Source organism: Haliaeetus albicilla, chromosome 1 (assembly GCF_947461875.1).
Source record: "Haliaeetus albicilla chromosome 1, bHalAlb1.1, whole genome shotgun sequence".
NCBI classification, from domain to species: domain Eukaryota; kingdom Metazoa; phylum Chordata; class Aves; order Accipitriformes; family Accipitridae; genus Haliaeetus; species Haliaeetus albicilla.
In genome coordinates this window covers 43,352,354-43,376,011 of record NC_091483.1, presented here as the reverse complement: position 1 = coordinate 43,376,011, position 23,658 = coordinate 43,352,354, and the positions used below count along the sequence as shown (strand labels likewise).

Here is a 23,658-nt window from a genome sequence, read left to right as displayed (position 1 = left end):
GATGTAGAGGGTCTTCCACACCTTGGGAAGCTAATTTTATTCACTTAATACGATATCAAGTGGATCATTCCATGTTCAAGGATAAAAAATAGCTAAGAATAGAGCCAAATGGATTTTCAAAAAACTTTCATCCTGAAGTTAATAATAAATTTTAGAATAGCTAATGTTAAGAGCTCTTTATGAAGTGATTAATGAAGTCTGTCAAGTAGTAAATCCCGAATTCTCTAGAACTTTTTCCAGGTACATGCATCTTTATATATACTAGACGAGACAGAAAAAAATTAGCAAGAAGCTTTCTGCTGTAATTATAGATTCTACTCGCTGAAAAAAATCAGAATTTGAATTGATGTGGGAGCAAATGGATTGGTTAAAAACTAAACAATGAAAAAAAAAAAGTTAAAACATGACCACTGTAAGGAACCTTTTAAAATTTGAAATCGCAAAACCCCCTAAGACCTTTTTAAACAAAGTTCAAAGAAAGTGCTCCATTTCAATGTATATAAGGGGTTTTGTTTAGCTCAAAATGAATTTTCTTTTTCAGTTATTCCTTTCAGCCATCAGAAAGGCCATCAGCCTCCTTCTCCTGCCCACCTGTGTTCCCACACACACATGCTTAGTTGAGCAGTGTTTTTCACTTATGTCCCTCCCATGCTTTAAATGGCCTGGCATTGAGGGCATTGGCACATCAGGAATGTGGATGTATAATATTGGAGCTAATTACTCTGATACATGTTCCTGACCTGAAAAACTTATAACAGGCATGTGAAAATGTATCATACAAAGCACTTACCAAGATAAAGAGTCACTGCAGTTTGAACATCCCAGCAATAGGTAGGGATTTTGAAGGTTCTTACAAAATCTTCAGGCTCATGTTCTCAAGATATCACACCTGGGTTAAATGCTTTCCAGCCTTTGGAAAGCCACCAGAGCAGTTTGCATTAGTGGTATTAAGCCTAACTTATATGTTTCAAGGTTTTCAAGACCATTTAGCATCTAAGGGTAAGGCTGAAGGCATTATCAGCCTATACGCATAGGAGTTACTATCATGGCATCTCAGACTACTTCACAATGAAATGCCTCTTTTCAGATGACGTTTACGTAAGAGAACAAGTTAAATTGTCATCTCTTCTTTCTTTCAGGTCTCATATCATGGTGTTCTGCTAGCAGAGAACTTCCTTGCCAAGATAGCGGTCTCCATCTGTCATTCACTCTTCATGTTTCTCAGCGGAGTTCAAAAGCCTGACAGTTTCCATGAATAACAATGACACATACTCTTATATCTTGTGAAAAGGCACAAATTTTATTGATGAAAAAGGGGGGAAAAAAACCCACAGTATTTAAAGAGTTTTCTGAGCACTGCTTATGTCTGGTTTTGACTGAAGATGGAACTGCCATTGTACATGACTCAACTATCCTGCTTATATCTGTTATCATGTAATTGCTGTCTTGGGTCACTGCAACTAAGGACCTGTCTTCACTATGAACACAAATCTGTTTTGCAACCCACACCCCATGCTTTTATGAGAAAGATTCTTCCGTATTTTGCAATTGCCCTTGCTTAGCTGGGGTTCCAACAGCTTTTAATACACAGTTGTTGACCACTTTTATGCGTCTGCATTTAAAAAGCTGCTTAAGCACACTTGCTTGAACACCTTCTTGAAAAGTATCCTAAAATCATAGCAGGGAAGCACGTTTTGGAGGAGATGCTCATAGGCAGCATGTAGAAAATGTGCTTTAACTGCTATGAGTAGTTTTCATGGTAGGTTTAGCAAACGTAATTGCATAAATATAGTTATAGAGGCACATCTATACTACCTAATTTTCAGAAAGACTGCACTTCTCTATTTGGTAATAGTTTTATTTTGTTGGTGCAGAAGACAATGGGAAAAAATTCTCAGGAAGGGAAAGGGTCTCAGCCAAGCTTACCTAGTTTTTGTGATTAATAACACAGCACTATGTCAGTGTTTGGTCAGTGTCGGTCAAAACATTATTCCTAGCACAAGCTAATTCAAATTTCAGTCTGAAAAATTTCCTCTGGTCTCTTGAGGTTCTGTACAGAGAAAAAAGTTAACCCATGTCCCATATTAAATATTATTATGAAAGAAAAAGGATGCCATCTGCATATAGACCTGTATTTAGAAGCACTTTTCATTATTTGCATGAGTTATTTGGTATTTTGTTTTTCCTTCAGCTCCATTCTTGAACTTCTGACTGTACTCAATCAAGCTGACTGAGAAATATACGTATGTCTTTAGGGAGTATGCACTATTTCAGATAATAATTTAGATACATGTTCCTTTTCTTTTTTAGATAAATCTATCTTCACTGCGTAAAATTCAGCTCTTGTAGAGGCTGGTCAAGCACTGGTCTTGGGCAAAAATGCTATTGAATATTATGTTAGTGATCTTGGCACAAAAGTAGGTATATGCTAATGAAATTTTGAGAGTCATCAGCAATAAAGGAGAAGATTAGACTGTTATGCAGGAAGAGCTAGATGACCTTGAGCGCTAGAATAATAAAAGTGAAACTGAGTTTAGTATAGTTTGGGACAAGATCATATACAAAATCTCCAGGGGGAAAAAAAAAAAGATAGTGAAAATTGGGAATAAAATGTTAACTAGTAAACCAAAATTCCATCAAGTATTAGGAAAAAGCAACTTAATCTGCTTTAAAAGGATCTTACTAAGGTTATGACTAGGAAAATGTATCGTGGCTATGTGCAGTAGCAGATCCCTCGTAGATCCAAGGGTCCCTTCCAGCCTGAGGGCCTCGACTGACTTGTTTAATCCATTTGAATAATGCTACTCCTCCCTCCTTTCTTAATGAATGTTAAGAAGTCTGAAACTCTCAAAATTGTGTATTCCCCTCCTACTCAAGTGTGAGGAGCATTGTCTTACCTGGTTTTCCAATTATTTACTTCTTTGAAGAATTAGTACTTCAAAACGGGATCCTTTTGAAAATGCTTTCAATTCAAACAGCTGATGGCTTAGTCTCTTTGAGAAGCCAGCTGCTAAAGGAAAAGAACAGAAAATGAAGCAGACAAAGTACAGAAAGAGAAATATTTTTTCTGTTCAACTGCAACCTTATTGAAACCAAGCTGGAATTGGGTCAGAGTGCCTTTTAAGAGAAGCAATAAAGCTGCTTCTATGTATTGGGTCACCCACTATGTACTGAGTCACATAAGCCTACTATTTCTTCTCCAGCTGATTCAGAGCAAAGGTCCAAAAATGGAAGACTAAACAGATCTTAAGGGTTTGGTTTTTTTGTTTACTTATATCTGAAAGGAGCGAGCTGAGTACACAGCCTAAGCAGTTTTGGTCAGTGTGGCTGTATAAGGACATTGATGAGAAGTTGAAAACTCTCAAAGTTCCTCAGTATACATCATGATAAAATGAAACATACGAAAATTCTACTTTTAGGGGGAATCCACTCCATAAAGGTCCTGGCTTTGCAACATCTCAGATGCTATTTTTTCTCTGGCTGGAATGCCAGGTATTTTGCATGGCCAAAGCTTCACAGAAGTTCAGCAGAATTTTACATGCCACTAAGTTTCAGTGTCAGAGAGCCTACTTTATAAAGATGGTGCCTGAAGTAAGGTAGAATTAGACTTTGCACACATTTATTTTATTTATTAATATGGCACAGTCACAGAATGCTTAAAATTCTGAAAAATGAAAATTCATAAAGTGACTTATTAATAAGTTGCCAATATTTTGGAACAGAAGAATCTATTTCAAACTATGGTTACCTTGCGGAGTCTTGGTTAGTCATCCTCCTTGATTAGTTCACACACAGCAATCTGTATCGGATAGAAGGATTGATGAATCTTCCCAACAAACGCAAAGCATGTCCTAAAACTAATAACTGCCATTTCAACTACCTGTGTCCAAACCACAGTGAATCTAACAATGTGAACTGTGCTATGTCCTTATTTGATGGTATACTAGGAGATGAGTATTATGTGACATGTGCTGGTTTTGGCTGGCGTAGAGTTAATTTTCTTTACATTAGCTGGTGTAGTGCTGTGTTTTGGATTTGTGCTGAAAACAGTGTTGATAACACGGGGATGTTTTCGTTACCACTGAGCAGTGCTTACACAGAGCCGAGGCCTTTTCTGCTTTTCCCACCACCCCACCAGCGAGGAGGCTGGGGGGGGCACAAGAAGAAGTTGGGAGGGGACACAGCTGGGACAGCTGACCCCGACTGACCCAAGGGATATCCCACACCATATGACACCATGCTGAGCATATAAAGCTGGGGGAAGAAGGAGGAAGGGGAGGACATTCGGAGTGATGGCATTTGTCTTCCCAAGTCACCGTTACACGTGATGGAGCCCTGCTTTCCTGGAGATGGCCGAACACCTGCCTGCCCATGGGAAGTGGTGAATGAACTCCTTGTTTTGCTTTGCTTGCGCATGGGGCTTTTGCTTTACCTATTAAACTGTCCTTATCTCAACTCAGGAGTTTTACTTTTTTTCCCTGATTCTCCTCCCCATCCCACTGGGCGGGGGGGGGGGGGAAGTGAGTGAGCGGCTGCGTGGTGCTTAGTTGCTGGCTGGGGTTAAACCTCTATACATGTCACTATGTGTGATCATTTTGTTATATTTCAAAATGCATTGAGCTTTTTTTTTTTTTTTTTTTTTTCTTAAAGGTGTGTGAGGACGCAGTTTTCCCTTTTGTGGAAGACAGCGATAGAATTTAAAAGCTGAGGCTAACATCGAAATCACACAGTATGAAACATGAGATAAATGGTATATTACAGTTTTCAAAATGGAAACAACATCAAAAATCTTCACCAAAACAGACCAAAGTTCTGCAGTTTTGAGATATGTACCAAGATGGTTCAATAAGAAGGCACATTTTTATGACTACCAAAAGTTCATAACCATAGGAAAATGATGATGAAGTTAAAGAACTTCAGAAAGTTAAAGTCTTGTTTGATGAACAGGAATGTACTAAAACACCTTCTTCACTGAGAATTCAAAAGAATTTTTTCATCATGTTTGTATTTCTAAATAAAGTCTCAAAAATGCATTAACTTGCAAACTATAATTATTACTTTTGATAGGTTAGCAATCTTTCTACTCTTCCTAACTATTTCCTGATAAAACATCGTGTGCTTTTAAAATGTCTTGTGACTTTCTGAAGTTATTCTACAAATAGGTAGGCTAGAGATAGTAATATAAAGACATTTAAGTTTAAGATTCAAGTTGTATGATGAGTGTCAACAGTGCAGTTGCAGTTACAATTGGTAGCTCCATGGTGGAGCCAAAAGCATAAGCTTTGCACTTATTGCTGCAAAAGAATCAGAAACATAGTGTAAGTGTGAGAGCATCCAGCTTCCTACAGAAATGCTTTGTTCCAGCATACCCTACATAACAGTGATTTCTTAGATCTAGCTGCAATTGAAGAAGTGTTTCAAGAAGTCTATTTCATTAACTGAAATACAGCTAGTTCTTTATGTACGGTGCCAGTCATTAAGTTTCATTGCTGCTGAATGTAGATTATATCATAGTATAGCACAGTAAGGGGGAAATCCCCATTTCAGAAAGGAAATCATACAAACAAAGCCATTCCACAAAGATTTCAGACTGTAATCAAGTGTCCTGGGGACAGTCAGCACCTTTGATTTTAGGTAAATACTTTTATATGCCAATGAAAAGTATCATTCAGTATAAAGGATCTTAACAGAGATGAAGTGCATAAATCAGTCCTTTGTTAAATTATCACTCCAAAATTAGCTTGATAAAGCAGACTATTCTTCCCTATTCACAAGCATATTTTAAAATACAAAGCACCATATACATCACTTTTTAGCAAAGCCTTAATCTCATTTCCAAGACTGAAAGCTGTTCTGCTCTTTAAAATTATTTTTTTTAAGCATTATAAATGTTAACACTCAGCTACATAATAAAATAATATGAGTAAAAAATAATGATGTAAAATAAGAGCAATTCTAGGATATTTTGTACTAGCTATGTACTGCTTTTTCATTAAAAAAAAAAAAAAGCATCAAGACTCAAGTCATGAGTGAAGCTCAATGCTGCTCCCCATGTCCTGTCAGGCTAGATTATTCTTGGAAGAAGAGAGAATGGGTGCTTCCTAATACATCTCTTCTTGTCACACTGGGGATACTCAAAAGAAAAAACCCTACCAGTTTACTACTTTGCTTGTGACTGTGTGGAAACAGTGTTCAAATGCCAAGTTACTACTCCAGATGAATCACTGAGTGTCGTAGACAGTCCAGCCTGTTTGATGCAGGCATAGGATGACACTCTCCTAAACCAATTAAGAGCCATATGTTTGAGAGGGAGGGCTTCTTCTTGTTGCATGTGGCACTACAATTCTATGGGTTTGTGAACCTTCACTTTGAAACCTTCTAAAAATCATGTTATCAGAAGAACTTGCTGATGTCTAATTACAGTGGGTTGTTTCTTGTCCTAAAGCAGGCAAAGAGCACTCTTTGAGTTGAGGAGCCCAGGTTTCAGTTCCTAGTTACAGCTGGAGAAGATTACTTGGACATTGTCCGAGTGTTGCTGGGCTGATGTAAAGAATTAACAGCATCCTCCCAGGTTTCTACAGTGTCTTCACTGGTAACTAGCACACTAGGAATGAAATTTCTTCCCCATTTAAGAGCGGTAACAGGATGTCACTTCTGCAAATTTCTGGAGAGATAATTTTCAGGGCTGTGCTCTTTAAAAATACTTATAAAGGCTAATGAGCTACAAAAATGTGTTAAGTGTTCATTTGTATGTATGAGTGTCATTCAGTATATTAGCAATTAGAGGGACTATCATATTTTAGGCTGTATGTACAACTGGCATGCACATCCTGTACTCATTTTGGAAGGGGTACTTCCTATTCAGAGGTAGCTACAGAATGCTGACAGAGTACATTTTCATACATAGCTGTTGGCCTATCATACTCAATCCACCTCCATTCATTTAAACCATTCATTTAAACATGAGGGAAAACTAGCTATTGAAATATACAGCGTGAGTTAATAGTGAATTTCCTTTTGCCTTAGTGTTAGAGGTTAAGTAAGCTCTAAAGTAAGAGCTGTACTGTTTGAGTACTGATTGAACTAAAATATACCTTTCTAATTTGTACACTCTTCAGTTAAGAGATGCATCTAATTACGCAGTATTTCAGAGACTGGAGAAAAAGAGCTGGAAACATTACTACAGCTAAGGTGAGAGTGAAGGCTCTCAGTACTAAGTACAAGATATTGTGCCAGTTGCCTGGAGAAAAAGGAAAAATGCGACTGTAAATGGCACAGAATTATAAAATTATATGCTGCCTCTAATGACATACTTCACCGTCAGAGACCTATTTCAATAGCAGAAGATTCCAGGGTATTAGCAAAATTCTAGAGCTATTCTTGCAGCACAATTTGTTATTGGGAGTGCTGCAGACATACTACTACTTGCATAGCTACTGCAAAGTGGAAGACTTGTTTTTGCAAAATAGCGTACAACATCCCCATAAGGGAAAAGGCTAGACAATGAGAACAGGCTGCATCTCCACTGATGATGATAATGAGCTAATGATCTCAGAGGCTAGCTGGACATCAAGGAGGCTGTTGCATTAGCAACAGGAGAAAAGGGTGCTGAGATGACAACTGTCATGCAAACTCCTACTCATATTGCAAACAAGTTCAGCTGAGCTGACAAGGAATATAAAACTGCTTATATAACCAATGCCAGTTGTTTTGCTAAGGAAGAGAATTGTTATGACTCATGAGAAGAGCAAAGGAATTGCCTGGAACCTGGCAGAACAAGTCAGATTTTTGCAATGTTAAACAGTCACCAGTAAGCTGCTTACAAAGATAAAGAAGGTCAAAAAAAAAAAAAAAAAAAAAAAAGAGGGAGTCACTCTATACTAGACAAATCTGTAACTAAATCAAGTACTGATAATGCAGAACCATAATGCATGTGAATCACTGTAATAAATAAATTTAAACACACACCACACCACACACCCCCATTTAGGAAACTGTGGTAATTAAGAAAGATCATGCAAATATTTGAAAACAGTTATTTAAAAAAATATTACCAGGACAAGTTCATCCTTAAGAATTTTTCTAATGTGCATCAAGAAAACCTGGATTTGGGGCAGTACAGTTTGATTAAAGCATATAGGATACCAAACAGTAGAATAATAGCAATGGTAAATGAAGAAGATAACTTCCAGGCTCAAAAGACACTGCTTTTAATTGCAATTCTTATTTAATTCAGACGTCATTATGTTGAATAAAGATTTATCAATAACAGAACTGGACATTGTTTTGGAACCTACAGACCAACAGCAGTAATGCAGCTGCCCACCGATTTCTCCGTAAGGAAAAAGTACATAGTCCAAGCCACTAAGAATTGTGTTAGTACATACATTTTCAAAGGAGTGGTTTTCCCCCAAATGAAGGCCATCATAAGCAAAACAGGTTAGAAAACAATGTTTAAAGAGAAAGATGTCAAAAGAAATTTTGAAATTCTTTAAAAATAAGATGGCTGCTAGAAAGCAAGAATCATGCAGAAACAATTCCATTATCAAGATGAGAATTACATCCAAAAGTGCATCCTCATTCAGGGCAATGTGAGGACAGTACTTAACAGTATAAGAAAACAGCAAGAAGGAAATAGAAAATAATTCAATATAAACTTAAAACTTATGGGATGTAGAAATCTGATAAAGGATGTTAAAGGCATTGTGGAAAATGCATGGTAGAATGGGCCTACAGAAAGTAAGAAGATTTAAGCATTACCAGGTCAAATGTGTTGATGGGTAATTAGATGCATCTTCCGATGGACATTGTAAAGTAACTCCTTATGGTGAGGGACCTTGCAAACTGCTTTTTTTTCCTAAGCCCCCCAAGCAGTGGCCATTCACGTAGTGCCCAAGTACCTTCACAGGGAGAAAACACTGCATGACACTTAAGAAAGACAAGATTAAGAAACAGGCACTGAAAGTCCAACATCGCACAAAGTCATATGAGAAAATGCATGCAATTTCGACAATCAGTGGGATTAACTATTGCAATCCCTTATTAATAGGATGGGTGGACTCACCTGCTGCTTTTCTGGAAGACGTGCTTTATCCAGGAATATTTTTTGATTCAGTACAGGGTATCTTGGCAAAAGATACGGACCAGTTACTATAGAGGTCAGGCTAAATGCTCCAGTAATACCTGCATTTGGTGAAACTTTGAATAATACCATTGCAATAGCCTCTTCTGATGTCTTGCTTACTAGAGGAGATAAATCCCTGGCTGTATGCCCTGGGTCTGTTTCACATTGTTAATCACTTTGTAATTTCCCTTAGAGAATATATTGATTAAATAGCCTCAGTCTCACAATATTCCTTTTTGCCTTTATATCTCTGTGAAGCATCTATAGCTTTTCTTTGTGCTGGGAAAAGAAAATAACTTTACTTCTTTTAATATTTCAATGTTCCCCGTGACTCTTAATTTTCTCAAATCTGAAGTAGCACACAGATCATTTGGAGAGAAACTCCAAATTTGTAGAAGGATTTTAAAAACCTTCCTCCATGGTAACTGGGAAGCTGCCTTCCAGAAATATTTAGTTCCTTGCAATTCTTTTTCCTTTCTTCAACTCTAATCACACTTCAGAAAAAGTTATCTCTATGAAAAATAAATTAATTGAAAAATGAAGTTTCCTTTTCTTTACATATCTTTCTGCCCTAAGTGCCTCAGCAGCCCTTCTAGTTTGATTGGGTGGAATGAAAAAAAATAAAATGTTTATTTTCATGCAATTTTGTCTAGGTTTTTGAATATAGAAAAAGGCAGGAAACCAAATAATATTAAAAAAATCACAGTTTGTGTCTAAAACATGACATTTCTGTCTAGAAAAATACCACGTCTTGAGCTGATAGTATTGAAATGAAATTAAAGGCTAATTCTTGTCAAAAAAGCCTAAGGCAGTAATGAAATACTTTGCTGATAATCTGGTGTGAAGCTGGGACAACCAGTCCCAATTTAAGAAAGCCATGATGATGGGGGATCTAGTGGGCCACCTGCATGAATATATTTTGAACTTCAAAGCACATGCTTTGATGCTTTTTCCCAATGCAGAAGCTGTATTGAGAATTTATCCACAATGAATCAAAGCACAGGAAAAAAAAAATTACAACAGTACAAGTAATAATAAGCCTTCCTTATTATAAATTTCCTATTATAAATTTATGTGTTAAGACCAGTATGCAGACCTGATTGGGACTCTTAGGAACTGTGACCACTAAAGATACTCACAGGAAAGATCACATCACATCACAGTGTATACAAAGTACCTCTTTCTACTGCCAGAACTGTAAAAAAAGCTGCAGTGTCAGGCTTACTGGCATTCCCTTTGTCAGTTAAACAAAAGACTAACCTATAAAATTATGTAGAGCACATACAAATCTATGTTAGTTACGACTTCATGCAACATATAAAATTTCTTTCTATCTAGTGCTCTGAGGCACAAAACATTTGTTTGATTTTTCTTTGGACTTCGCTCAAATTTAAACTCTCCTTCAGGGCTATCAGATGAGCTGCCCAGAAGAAGCTCAATGGAGCTTGAAATATAGCAGGTGCTGAATGGATGCTCTCCCTTGCCAGTAGCTGTAGCATGTAGCAAACTTGCCTTTATTGGCTTCTAAGGCAGTGAATCTGCCCTAGTTTTTCACCACAGCCTCAGGCATGCTGCTGATCATTTAGATTTAAGCTTATTGGAAGTTGTAAATGCATCTCGCTGCAGCTACCTGTAGCTTTTTAAAAAGATGCAACTGGCAAGTCGACTCAGAAATCTGCCTCAAACTTAATCCCAATAAATTACATTTAATGTGCCTACTGTTTGATACAAAAGAGCCCCCTTGTTAAAAAACACATCCACAGACTTTGAAGCAGAATATGGATGAATGATTGATCAGACTCAGCAGCTGCTTACAAAAAATATTGATTTTCCGTAGATAACAAAGCATCTAAACATTTAGGGCATATTACCATTTCATATAGCCTTAGAAAATAAGGTACTACAGCCTTCAGCATTCCAGCAAAGAAATTTAGTCCCTGGCTGTTAAGGTATCTCCCTTGAAGTATTTTGGGTTTTGTCCTTTCTCAGAGTGCTCTAGAGGTAGGTAATTATATTTCTTTGTGAGGGAGACAGATAAACTAGATGCTATAAAATGCATCTAGTTAGTCTCTTTTTGTTTTATATACATGGAAATTTAAAATTTATATAGATAGGAATATTTTCACAGGGCCATTCCCGGTTGCCTGTAAGCAGTCGACTACCAGTATGAAGTAAAAGCTTGTCTTAAAATACCTTAAACATGATTGTATTTGCTCTCAATGGAAAAACAAGCAAAATCAACAACCAATTCTTAAAACCACCTATTCATTTGCACATATTTGGAAAAATAATCCACAGGATGACCAAGATAAATAGTAGGAATTTAAAAATTGCAGACTTGACCTACATTGCTATGTAATTTGCTGTTATAAGTGTTGATTTGGGAAATATTTCGTGTAAATGTGAACAGCTTAATGTATGACGATACGTGTATCTAATTTTCATGTTTAACAGTATTATTCCTATGAGTAAGCTTTAATTATTACTAAGTATAATAAAATTTATCCATAACCTGGATGGATTCTTTCAGAGCACTGGGGAACAAAGAAAAGCAAAAGGAAGATACCACACCAGTAAAATAAGGGATCAAATTAGTCCAATATTGAAAGATTCAACAACTGTTGTGCAGTCCAAACTAGCATTTAGAAAAGAAAATATGTAGTATTCAGAAGTCACTGGCTCAGCAAATTTTGAACAAGTTTGAACTTTTTTACTTACTTTACTTGTAGGAATACTTTTAGTGGTAGAATTTACATTCCTTTACTTCTGTAACTTAATATGTCAGTGTACTGATGTACCTAAGGGAGCATCTGAAATATAAAGCTGGTAAAGACCAAATAGGCTTCAGAAGCAAGCTTAGTCCATCTTACTGACAGAGGTCATTTCCATTAATATCATATCTTAATAACTATGCCCTTAGACTGGCACAGAGCGTCGCACATTAGCTTTTCTCATGAACCCTAGGATTGAAAGTTGTTTATAAAAAAGATAAAAGCGTGACACATGGTTATGAAAAGGCATACTGTATGTATTAAGATTGATCTTTTACTTCAGTACACATACTTCTAAAACATCTCTATTCCTTTAGGCTGAAGGTGGGGAAGAATTATACCTTGAAGCCAAAAATCACAATAAACAATATTTCTAGAGCAGCTCCCTCTGGTGGATAATAATTATCAAGAAGAGTATATGAAAGTTTAGACACCATCCATGCCTACTGTTCTGCTCTTGTAGTGTCATGACCATAGTAAATAGGTTTATGCATGTCTGAAAAATCCCACTGCTCCACAGCTATTCGGCTCTAGAGTGATGCCTACCATCTCATAGGGACCAGGACCCAGTCAAAGGCGTTAGCTGGTCCATGCCCATGACCATCTCCCACATCTACAGAATACACTGTGCTTTATGATTAACTAATGCATTTTTTCTTGCAAATGAAAGTGTAATTTCCCCATCAGATTCAGCCTAACAGAAGAGATAATCAAAATCCAGACTTTTAAAAACTAAAGCATGGTATATTAAATCAGTGCATTTCACAGCTGAAGGAGGTAAAGGGAGCCTCAACGCTCAGCTCTTTAATGATACCTAGCTAGGCCTTAGTAATTTAGTTTCTTTGATTATCTACTCTTACCCTAAGGATCTTCACTGTGGTTTTTACTGCTCTATATTGCACAAAGATTCTAAATGGTGAGAACTACCTTCTATCCCTCTTTCTTGCTTAGGAAAGGCACAAACGGCTGAGGACAAGAAATGTATTTCTCCTTTGTCCCTTACCTAGCTCCTTCCCACAGGCAGGTTCTTCACAGGCTGAGGATTTTCCTGGTATGAATTTCCAAGCTTTAGAATTATTTTTTCTGTGCCAATTAGTCTGTAAAAATAGTACAGACCATGAGCCGTTTGACCTTTCCAGACCTCAAAATTATTTCTACATCAAGAATAAAAAATTATTCTGCTTAACTATGTGAATACAAGTTTCAGAAGAAAGAAAAAAAGAGAGCTCTAATTTGCATGAAAAATCTGAATGTTACTGCAACTAGATATAAACAGTGTTATAAAAGCTTTTTTAGTCTGTTGTTAACTGCTGCTGAGCAAGCGTCAGACTAGTTCCACTGTCATCTAGGGCAGCACTTAAAAGCACAGAAAACATAACTGGGAAAAGATGGCTGAGAGGTTGAGATGTATCACTGACTAAGCAGTGTGATACCTGTACCATTCATAAGGAGTGTTTTCCTTTATCAAATTGTGATCGCCTGTCGTAGGGACATGAGAAAATCGTCAGCAACAAACTGAACGAACCTTGAAGAGTTGGAAGAGCACCGAGACAGAAAACAACAAATCAGCACTAGGATGCGCAGCCCCGCTGCTTGTCTGACACCAGTCCCAGAAAGGTGTTCTGTTTTACACAGGGGCTTCTCCGTCCCCCATAGATCTGCAAGTGGACTGGACATTTGGGCCGAATGGAGTGTCCTCTCCCCCAGGCATTCACCTCGCTGACAGAGGTTTACTAGTCTGTGAAAGCAGCCACAATGCTCAAGACCAAATGCCCAATCAAGCCCTAAATCCTGTTGTATCCTTGTCACACCTTGCCATGCAGGTCCACTCTATCCCTTTTAAGAAGGAGAAGCAGAACCCTGTGCACAGTTTTCAAAAGAAGGGGATGCCATTGTTTTAGAGAGTGGCAGAATGACTTTTTGTGTCCGTTCCTCTTTTTGACATTGTTTGATTTTTTGGAACACTGTACATTGAGATGCTGCTCTCTTAGAAACCATTTATTGTAATGTGGATAGCTTTGCTGCAGTCCCATAATCTCATCCCTGAATAATAATAGCCAGCTCAGAACTCAATGCTGCATACATGAAGTTCAAATATTTTCCTTCTATTACCTTACATTACATACCATTATTTTCATCAGCCATTCTATCATCCAGTCACTCAGTGGGTTTTTTTGTCCCTTTATAATTACTCACAGCTGGTCCTTTTCTTGACTGTACTCCCATAATTTAGTTTAACAACAAACCATTTGCTCTCACTTATTCAACTACCTTTCCAGGGTATTTAAGAATACATTAGTCAACATGGGTTCAAATAGGGATTCCAGTGGGACTCCAGTGTTGACCTCTTTCCACAGAAAACCCACTATTTATTTCTAGTTAGTAAATAGACATTTTAATAATTAAGAACATAGAAATAACACTAGGGTTTATAGCAGTTAAGCACACTCTATGGCAAGACACCATCACCATATTTCTCTAGATTTTTAAACAAGTATCAGCAAGTTATACTTTTAAATATTACTCATAGCATGCGTCTCTGCAGGCTGTATCTTTTATATTTCACAATAAAAACCAATCCTAAACAGCCTCCAAGGAGGGAGCTTGTGTTTTGCTTCCATGATTGTTAGAAATTATATAATAATCACAATTCACTTTAGTTATCTCTACTGACTGTGAGGAACAGTTAAGTACAATTGACTATTAGTCTAGAAAATACTTACATGTTTAACTTGCATTAATAATCCCAATGACTTCATCTGGTTCCTGTTACAGAACTGAATGCCAAATGGGCTCATTAGGCACATGATTAAAGATGCATATTTGGCTTTCAGTCCCACAACAGGAACCAAATGAAGTCATTGGAATTATTAATGCAAGTTAAACATTACACTATAGTGGCACTGCTAAAGTGAGTAAAGATTAATACACAAACTGTTTGTAAAATCAGGAGAGGAATAATTTCTACAACTTAAGCTTTAGCTTAGCTTTATCATAAAGAAAGTTTTTGAAAAGAAAGGGAAATGAAACAATGAATGATGCTGAGTACTAAAAGCAGAGATTTCTATGTGAAAATTGACACATCTCTTATTTTCCTAATGGAAGAATGACAGAAATCATGGAGAAAAATGGTAAGATAGTGGAGAATGAATGCATGGAGAATGAATAAGAGCACAGGATACCAGTTCCAAGAGAAATGTTTCATTCTATCTAGCATTAAAGTCCTCATTTCTTCTATATTTTTATATTTGTAGGGAATGCTGCTATTTTGAGAATTATTGAGAATCTTTGCCTTAGCTCTGATCCTGCAAAACAGGTCAAGACATTTTGGATTCTCAAGTCCTTCTCTATGTCAAAACCTAGAATAGACCCATCTGTTGCAGTTCTCACCTGTTTAATTTCTTCTACTGCAGTTACAATGTCTTGTAAAACTTGTAATGGGAAAACAATGGGAAAATATACTTTGAGTATGCCCAGCTTGTTTGATCTTGAACCTAGGTGTTTGAGCAATTATTTCACTAGACCATGAGGCATACATGTGAGAAATACTTCTCATTCCTCATAATTGTGTGGTAATGATGTTAAGCATGAAAATCTTCCTACTGTTTTCCAAATACATTTCTCTCATGAACCCCGAAGCAATTTTTGAGTAAGGTGATGAGGACTTGTTTGTCCCCTGACATCAATAATGCTGTTTAAATGGCACCTTTTGAATCAAGGACTGGCATAATCAAGTCTTGTCTATAAACCACCTTTACTATCAATGCTTCCAATAATGGATATTTTCAAACATGACAACTTCACTCATAAACTAGGAAAAAAATTACTACTTTTGCTGTTAAGTGAAATTAATGGAATATGATTAATTTAAAGCAGTTATGCATTTATTCTGCTTTGCAGAAAATCACTTGGGAGTGTTTGCTGCTTTTAATTTGCCAGGGTTTTGCTCTTCTACAAATCAAATTAGTAACTAAGTCTCTTGTTAGGCAAAATTCTGATGAAACTGGAGTTTATGGGCAGTTAGGCAGAGGTGCCCTAAGCTTTTGTTTCTGCTGGGGTCTACTGCTTGCTAATAAGATGCCATCACAGGACAAAAGTGCCTAAGGCTTCTGATGTGACATGAGCGAGACTTATTGGGGCTACAAAGCTCACTGAGCATCCAAACACTGTGCTTTATGAGCATATTTGAATCTCAGCCGTGTAGTTCTATTCTTTTGACTGTTTCTTGTTATGCATCTGTACTAAACTATCAGCAACACTGAAGTCTTTCTTTGATATGGATCATAAAGCACCCATACTGGTCTTTCTATATCAAGAGATTGTCAGCATTTCTGAAGACAAAACCTGTTTTTTCTCTCTCACAATGATCCTATAAATTCTTTGTAATTCACTGTAAACACTTGAATAGTCCTCAATGACAAAGGCTGACTAGTATATACAGGAGCTATAAGATCTGACAAGAGCTTTACAAGAGACCACTTCTCTAAGCAGACCCAGCCTGGTGGTATTCTTTGGAGGGATGGGATTATGGTATGCATACATTACGTAGTAACATTACGTTTAGTGTGGCATCAAGAGTGTTCTGAGGTAGAAGTACATCAACATGAAAGAAAACCCTCAAAGTAACCACTCCACTTCTGCAGAGTTCTCACAGAAAGGTCTTATTTTTTTTTTTCTTTTTTCCCATCTGAACCATGCATTTATGCTGGGTAGTAAATCAGAACAACATGATAAAATTTCCATTTCTTCTCTGTTCAGTTATGCCATGCTATTCCCCAGACTTCAACTATTCATTCTAGGATTGTGGGCCAGAGACGGAGACTACATTATCTGAACAGCTACAGGAACATCTTTTTCTTGCAGTCTTGGAGATCTGGGCTACAAGGAGTAGACGCTGAACACCTTTCTCCACCTGAGGTATTAGGAGTTTTTCCCCAGAGCGAATGAATGCAACTGTAGAGCTCAAGTGACTTCTGCAGAACTACACTCATTGAGATACAGCAAAAACCTTTAACATGACACAGTCTGTTTCCTTTTATGGATTATTAAAAGTAATTTACAGATTACATAGATAGGCAATTCATAGCTAGTACTTCAGTTTAGTGTTTCATTTACAATGACATTTGTACAAAGTGCCATGAGTATGTTTGCATTTTAGAGAAGGCATAATAGAGTTAAGTACAAATCTAGTACGTAGCAAGTCCACAGACTCAGCACAACGAAGCATACCTTAGTAATTTGGGAAAATACTTATTTCTTCCATTTATCTTGAAACCTTGTCACATCAAATTACAAAATCCCCCTGAACCAAGTGATGAAAGACTAAATTAAAGCACAATTTCTACCTCTTCTTTCTCCACATAAAAGCAATTTGCTATCCTGCAGTTTGGGTGAAATAGGGGCTTTTGAGAGTTATTGTTTGGGTCTTGTGTAACCTAGTGAACATTAAGTTTTACAATATTCTCTGTTATTCTCTGTAGGCAACTTTATTTCACTCTTCTAGAACTCCACAGTTCCTCCATGGACTATCTCTATATTGGCTCTTTGGAGAAATTTGCTTTGATCTTTAAACATCTCTTAATATCAGCTTCTTCAGCTTATGGAAGACCTTTATTCCTTCCCTGTATAAAAACTGTTTTCTTTCCATTCCTTATCTGTGGACTAGATTTCCCATGGCCCTTTTGAAATTAAGGTTCCTGAAGTAATTCTGGGATCCATTTTAATAGTAAATACAGTTCAGCGTGTGTGAGTAAATAAGATCAGAAGTTTGATTGATCTATTTTTAGGTCAGAAGAAAGGCTCAATTAAACTGATTAATGGATATCTTTTTCCAAGAGTGGTCAATAAAACCATAAATGAGAACATAATCCACAGTGGATAAATGTCAGATGGTATATAATGCAAAGTATAGATTTTTGATATCATATGACTGCTGCTCAAAGCAACTCATTGCAGAACTCACAAAAAGAGAAAAAAAAAAAACTGAGTTAGTTCTGAACAAGGGCAGAATTTGGTTCAAAATACCTCAATCAAATAGTGACTTTTGACCTATATCCTTATAAAAGAAAAGAGATACAGTATTAACTATTCATAATACTATCACTTACTTTCAATTAGCAGTGGTATATAAAAATGTGAAGCTTGTAAAAAAAAAAAAAAAAAGGAAATGAAAAAGAGCAGCTGAAAGGGTAAAATACAGCATGGAAAATAGCTGAAGACACCGCACTAGCCAATCACAATGAAAATGACATCACATCAAAAGCACGTCTAAAAGGCCCCCTCTTTGAAAAAAGGGCCATCTTGTTTATAGGATGTACCGTAATTAAAGGAAACAGGATGATCTTACAGCAAAAATACATCAAAGGCAGGGAAGCTAGGAGTAAATCAGGCCAGGAGAAGCATTATCTCTCATAACATAAATATGAAACGATTATTATTTTATTATAATATTAACGATGCAAGACAAAGGAAAGATTTGAGGAATGTCTTAGTAAATACCCCAAAGCTATGACTGATTTTACGGACTTATCACAAGCATGGAATCTGCCAAATAGCTGTATGGCCTTCCAATCTCATGCCAAATATCTGTGATTTCAGGGTCAATAGATCCCGTAGGTACAAAAAGGATGCTATGGAAAGAAAAAGCCATCACAGAGAAGTTGAGCATCCCAATGCCTTGATGTTCATAGCAGAGAAGTCTAAGCTGATACCACAGCCTTTCTTTATAGGAGATAAGCCTGAGGAATTGTTTCAGTTAGACATGCTAATAATTTTCAAAAACAGATCAGTAAATTGAATATTAATAAATCACACAGATCATGTGATAGTTGCTCGATATTTCAATGTGAAATTGCCAACGTGTTAAGTGTATTAGTTATCCTTTAAATCAGCGTTACTGCTAGAGGAAAGGAAGATCGCCGGTAGAATTTCAGCTTCCTAGAGAAATCTAGGTTATTCTGCAACAATGCACAAAGAAAATTGATAAATTCTGTAAACCAGACTTGAAATAGAACTTTCAAAAAGAACTAGAGATAGGAAAAAAGGGTGATGAGGCTAACCATTGAGTGGCTTCTATATAAGAACTTACAGGTAGCTATATATCATCCACCTTGAAAAAGGGATGGCTCAGAGACAATCTGATAGAGACCTATAGGCTTATGAAGGCTCTGAATTAAGTGAGTAAAAAAAAAAAAATTCTATTCACTTTGTCCTACCAAAACACCTGAACTAGGTGATGTGCACTTAAACTATCAAGCAACAGATTTAAAACAAGCAAAAGAAAATAATAATTGTAAAATTACATAACTTTGCCAGGGCATTTAGCAGTAGCCAAAATGGGTTACAAAATAATTAAAGAAGTAATAAAAGAAAAGCCATCAAAAGCTTGTGTATACGACGTAGGAGAAAATAATATAATAAAATATAATTTATTGATTTTTTAAAAAAAATTTGGAAGAAATATTAAGGGATCATACGTTTACTCTACTTTTATTTTCAGTATGCTTTCCCTGTGCACCTATGACTGGCCACTGTCAGAGATGGGATACAGCAGTGATGGATTGTTGCTCTGATCAGCAGGATCATCCCAATGCAACAGCTATTGCTACATTTCTAATGCTATAGCACTTTGACAAAAGAGGATGCTAAGGCAATAAAATCATGTTCAAATAAACCAGGCTGCTTCGTATCATATATTTGTAGCTTTAATTTTGAATTTGCAAAGTGTTTGTCAATAACTGGAATAATTCAGTTAGCATTTTTAATAAATCTAGTCATGGCTATGATTTTTAAAAGGTGGGATGTGGTTGGGTTTTTTTTTAGTTTTTTTTTTTTTTAAACAAAACAACTACTACGCACATCATTTAAATTTAGATGTTTGCGTTTATTTTATCATATTACATATTAAAACCTAGAGTAGTGCAAACAAACTGGGCAAAATCCGAGGGAGAGATTATATAACATTCAGACAAAGTACAGGGTTCATGGCATAGTTACTCTATAATGTCATTCAGATATGAATTTGCACATGATAATCATTACTTGTTTTGACATTTGCCAGTGCCAGGCCTGACTGTTACTTACTTAGAAGGCTAGTTTTATGTAATTTTTATTCTCATCATGTATTTCTTCTGACATTCCTTTGCCTTCAGACAGTCTTGATGTTATATATTTGATTATTATAATCATAGAGCATTCAAACAGTATTTAAAACACTGCAATATTATATGACAGTATGTGTGTATGATTATCAAAATTTACTGTTAAACAAGACATTTTATGATTTTTTTAATATTAATGGCATTATTTACCCATTAAATTCTATTGTAAATTTGGGTTCACTTACGTGAGAGTACATGTGCATATGTGTATAAACATTTGTGTGTATACATGCATATATGAGATCTATGTGTAGCTGTACTAAAAAAGAAGTAATACAAAAGATAATGCTACGCTTCCTCAAGTCTTTTGAACGTTTTACGGAGGTGAATCTAACATAGAACTATGTAGGGTTTTTAACAATAGGGAAAAGAACCACCTTCCCTTACGTTCAGCGGGTGGATTTCTAGAATTGACAGCTGGTATAGAGCTGTTGCATAAACATCTAATTAAATTGGTGCAATCATCCTACGCGGCAACTACTGTCCTAGAGACGTGGACCTGAAGAGGCCCTCACAGCCATGCAGAGCCAGAGGAAGGCTGGCTGGTCACCAGTGGTTCGGAGGGTTGTGCTGCTCCCCTCGGCTCCCCTCCCCTCTTTTCTGTCACTCATGCCTTCATTCAAAATTTCAATAAATATCCAAAGTAGCTGCTGCAGTGTTAAAGCAGAAGAGTTTGAAGGAGCATTGGGAGGCTCCAGGTGTCTCAAATCCTGTATAATTGCATTAAAAAGCACAAAGGAAGACAATCAAATACTAGGTGTAGTTTGCTATGAGATACATTCTTTAACTGCTTACACGCTTGCTCAAGCAGGGCTTGAGGAGCGTAGTGATGTCAGATGAAACTTGTCAAAGGCTTTACTATGCTACCATAAATCACAAAGTTGTACAGAAAAGTATTGGTCTTGTATCTTTCTTTAGAAATATTGTTCCTGACCTTTACATATAAGAGCCTAAATTATCCCTTCAGAAATACATCCTGAAGAGAAAAAATGAGACTGGAAAGAAATATTTTCTGTAATGTGCTGTTACCACATCCGCTTTATATGACATCTCTAGTGAAAGTTGCAACCAATACTTCTAATACTTATGTGTCTCCCTTCCTTTAAAGGGGAAAGAAATATTTTTTGTTTAGGTGAGGAAGCTGCAGAACTTTCTCTCTTTAAACTGCTTAAATTCTTTGTAGTGGCAGACACACATTCAGGAAGTTTTTAAAAACATACAGTAGTTTATAAAACTCTTTTTGTGTGTGGCATTGTGTCTGAATGCCATGACACCTCATTGAAAATCACATACTGTCTAAAAGTGTCGCAATGCAAATGTATTACCTCTGCAATGGAGACTGCTGCCCTTTAAGAAAACAGTTTTCTTCCTTTGATAATCTTTTGAGCCATGTCCTGCTGCTGTTCCTTTCAGAGCGCTGCTTTATCTTACTTTCTCGATGACCTCCTGTAGAGGTAGGCTTCCTTCCCATTGAATCATGCAGCGTGGAGCACGTCAGGCTCTGCAGAGTTTCTTAAATATTTGGTTGAAGGTCAGTCCTGCCATCCAGGGGAGAACAAACACATAGCTTTATGCTGTGCTACACTTGCAGAAACTTGGAATGAAAAAACAAAACAAAACAAAAAACCAACCACTTTCCCAGTATGATGGTGTTAATTTGTAACCCGGGGACGCTATAACCTGTGCTACTGGAGGCTTGCCAACAGTAACAGCTGGATGCTCAGGCATGCATATTTCACTTATTTTACAGACCAGTAGAAAGCAAAGATTCAGGCAAGTTATATATGAAGAAAAGGCTCATTTTTTTTTCTGTTGCTGACACCATGTAATTGAATTATGGGCAGTGGTTTGGTGTGAAGCCTTGATCCCATTGAACAATGGCAAAACTCCTGTTGTTATCACTTCATCTAGGGAAATTCATGTGGAACTTCTTGGAATAAATCAGAGACTTAGAGGCCCAGAGAAGCAAAGCTTTTACTGCCCTTCGGTTCTCTTCCTCTTTATGCCAAAAGTTTGTGAGTGGGTAAAAAACACTACTTTAGGCAGATTATTTGGAGATCCAGAAATAAACATGGCAGGACTTCAGTGCTACTATTTAGCTAGAACAAAAAATCATGCATATGCATACAACAGATTCATTATTTGCTTAGAAACACACTTTAGAAAATTTGACAAAGCTATGGGATAACCTCTGAATAGCTTCAGACAACTATAGTGTTTAAAAGAAAATAAGGTGCTTTGCTTTCACACATGGAATTTTCTCTCCACGATTCAATCCTAGACTAGCAACACTTAACTTTGCATTAGAGAAATATTTGGCACACGATGCTTCACTGAGCCTCCAATAATAGGAATTCAAGAAATCTAACTTCCCAAAAGCACAAGAGGCCTCTATTTTATAACCTATAAAGAGGTAGTGAGACTTTGCATTATGACAGTAAGACTGAAGCTCTTTTTTAGATAATTTCATAGATTTCTAAAATATGCTCATTATATATTTTGCCCCACACACTGAGTATTCAGTTTTTACACACAAGAATCGGTGTTAACGATCACAAAAAGTGGTAGCAAACATAAGGACAAAAGAAATGTTTTCTAAACATTTTTTCTGTAAAACATGTAACAGCCACAGAACATACATTGCCAAAGTATGGCAAATGGTTTCTTGACCACAATGGGAAGGGTCTCTGTAACCCCTGTTTTTAAGGTGATTCTGAAAGTTACTCTTATTTGAGCCATGAAAGTCCTCATTGCATGTCACCATGACACTATTTTACTTCTGTGCTGCACTTGTGTTCAATTTGTTTTGTGCAAATCATTCTTCCAGGTTTTCTACCTTCTTTTGGCTTTTGTAGGCCCTACAAGCAAATACATTTTTCATTTTATTCCAATGATAAAGTCTTTTTAGTGACTTCTCAGGCTTATAAGCCACTGTTACTGTAGCATCTGAGACCTTTTTTTATGATCTTACAACTGATGAAGATCAACATAGCAATAAGGTAGGGAAAAGTTCTTATTTTTGTTTTCTACATGGAAAACAGAGAAACCACACTACCCCAGCATGAAAGAAAGAAGCACTGGACTGGCTTTTCCATTTTCTAAGCTTCCTTTCTGTGATGAGATTTCTGGTAGTGTGTTTCCACTTCTGCACCAAGGTGCATAGACTGAGCATGTGGTTGTCTGTCTAAGCAAGCAGACATATTATTAGAAGCATTTTGATTCAGTTTAGATTAGTTTCTACCTTAATCTCAATTATATATGCAACAAATACAATTATTAACCTAATAAGTATTCTTTGGCTGTAATTTCAATGTTAACAAAAGACAGCTTAATTGCTTTAAGAAATTTACTGTTACTGTATTTTCTGTGACTTATCAAGCATATATTATGTACATCAATCACTGTTTTAGTCTTGAAAAAAATTGCAACTACAAGAATAACTCACATTTTAATAATGCTAAATGCTGTTTCACTATGTAAGAGTCCATTGTCAAGATGCATAATATTCATATTTCCTTTCATTTAATAGCAGAGCCAATGAAGAGAAAAAAAGAGATATAACTTTAGTACCATCATATTTTCATTTCTGTTAAATATCACACTG

The 23,658-nt window shown here is 36.6% G+C and overlaps 1 long non-coding RNA gene across 1 annotated transcript; it reads right to left on the bottom strand.

The window, feature by feature from the left end:
* Nucleotides 1-19,756: 19,756 nt before the first annotated feature.
* Nucleotides 19,757-23,262, bottom strand: LOC138686067 (uncharacterized). Its single transcript, XR_011325384.1, has 2 exons — nt 21,380-23,262; nt 19,757-20,764 (listed from the first exon to the last, which is right to left on the bottom strand). It is a non-coding gene; the product is annotated as an uncharacterized lncRNA (long non-coding RNA).
* Between the last annotated feature and the right edge of the window lie 396 nt (nt 23,263-23,658).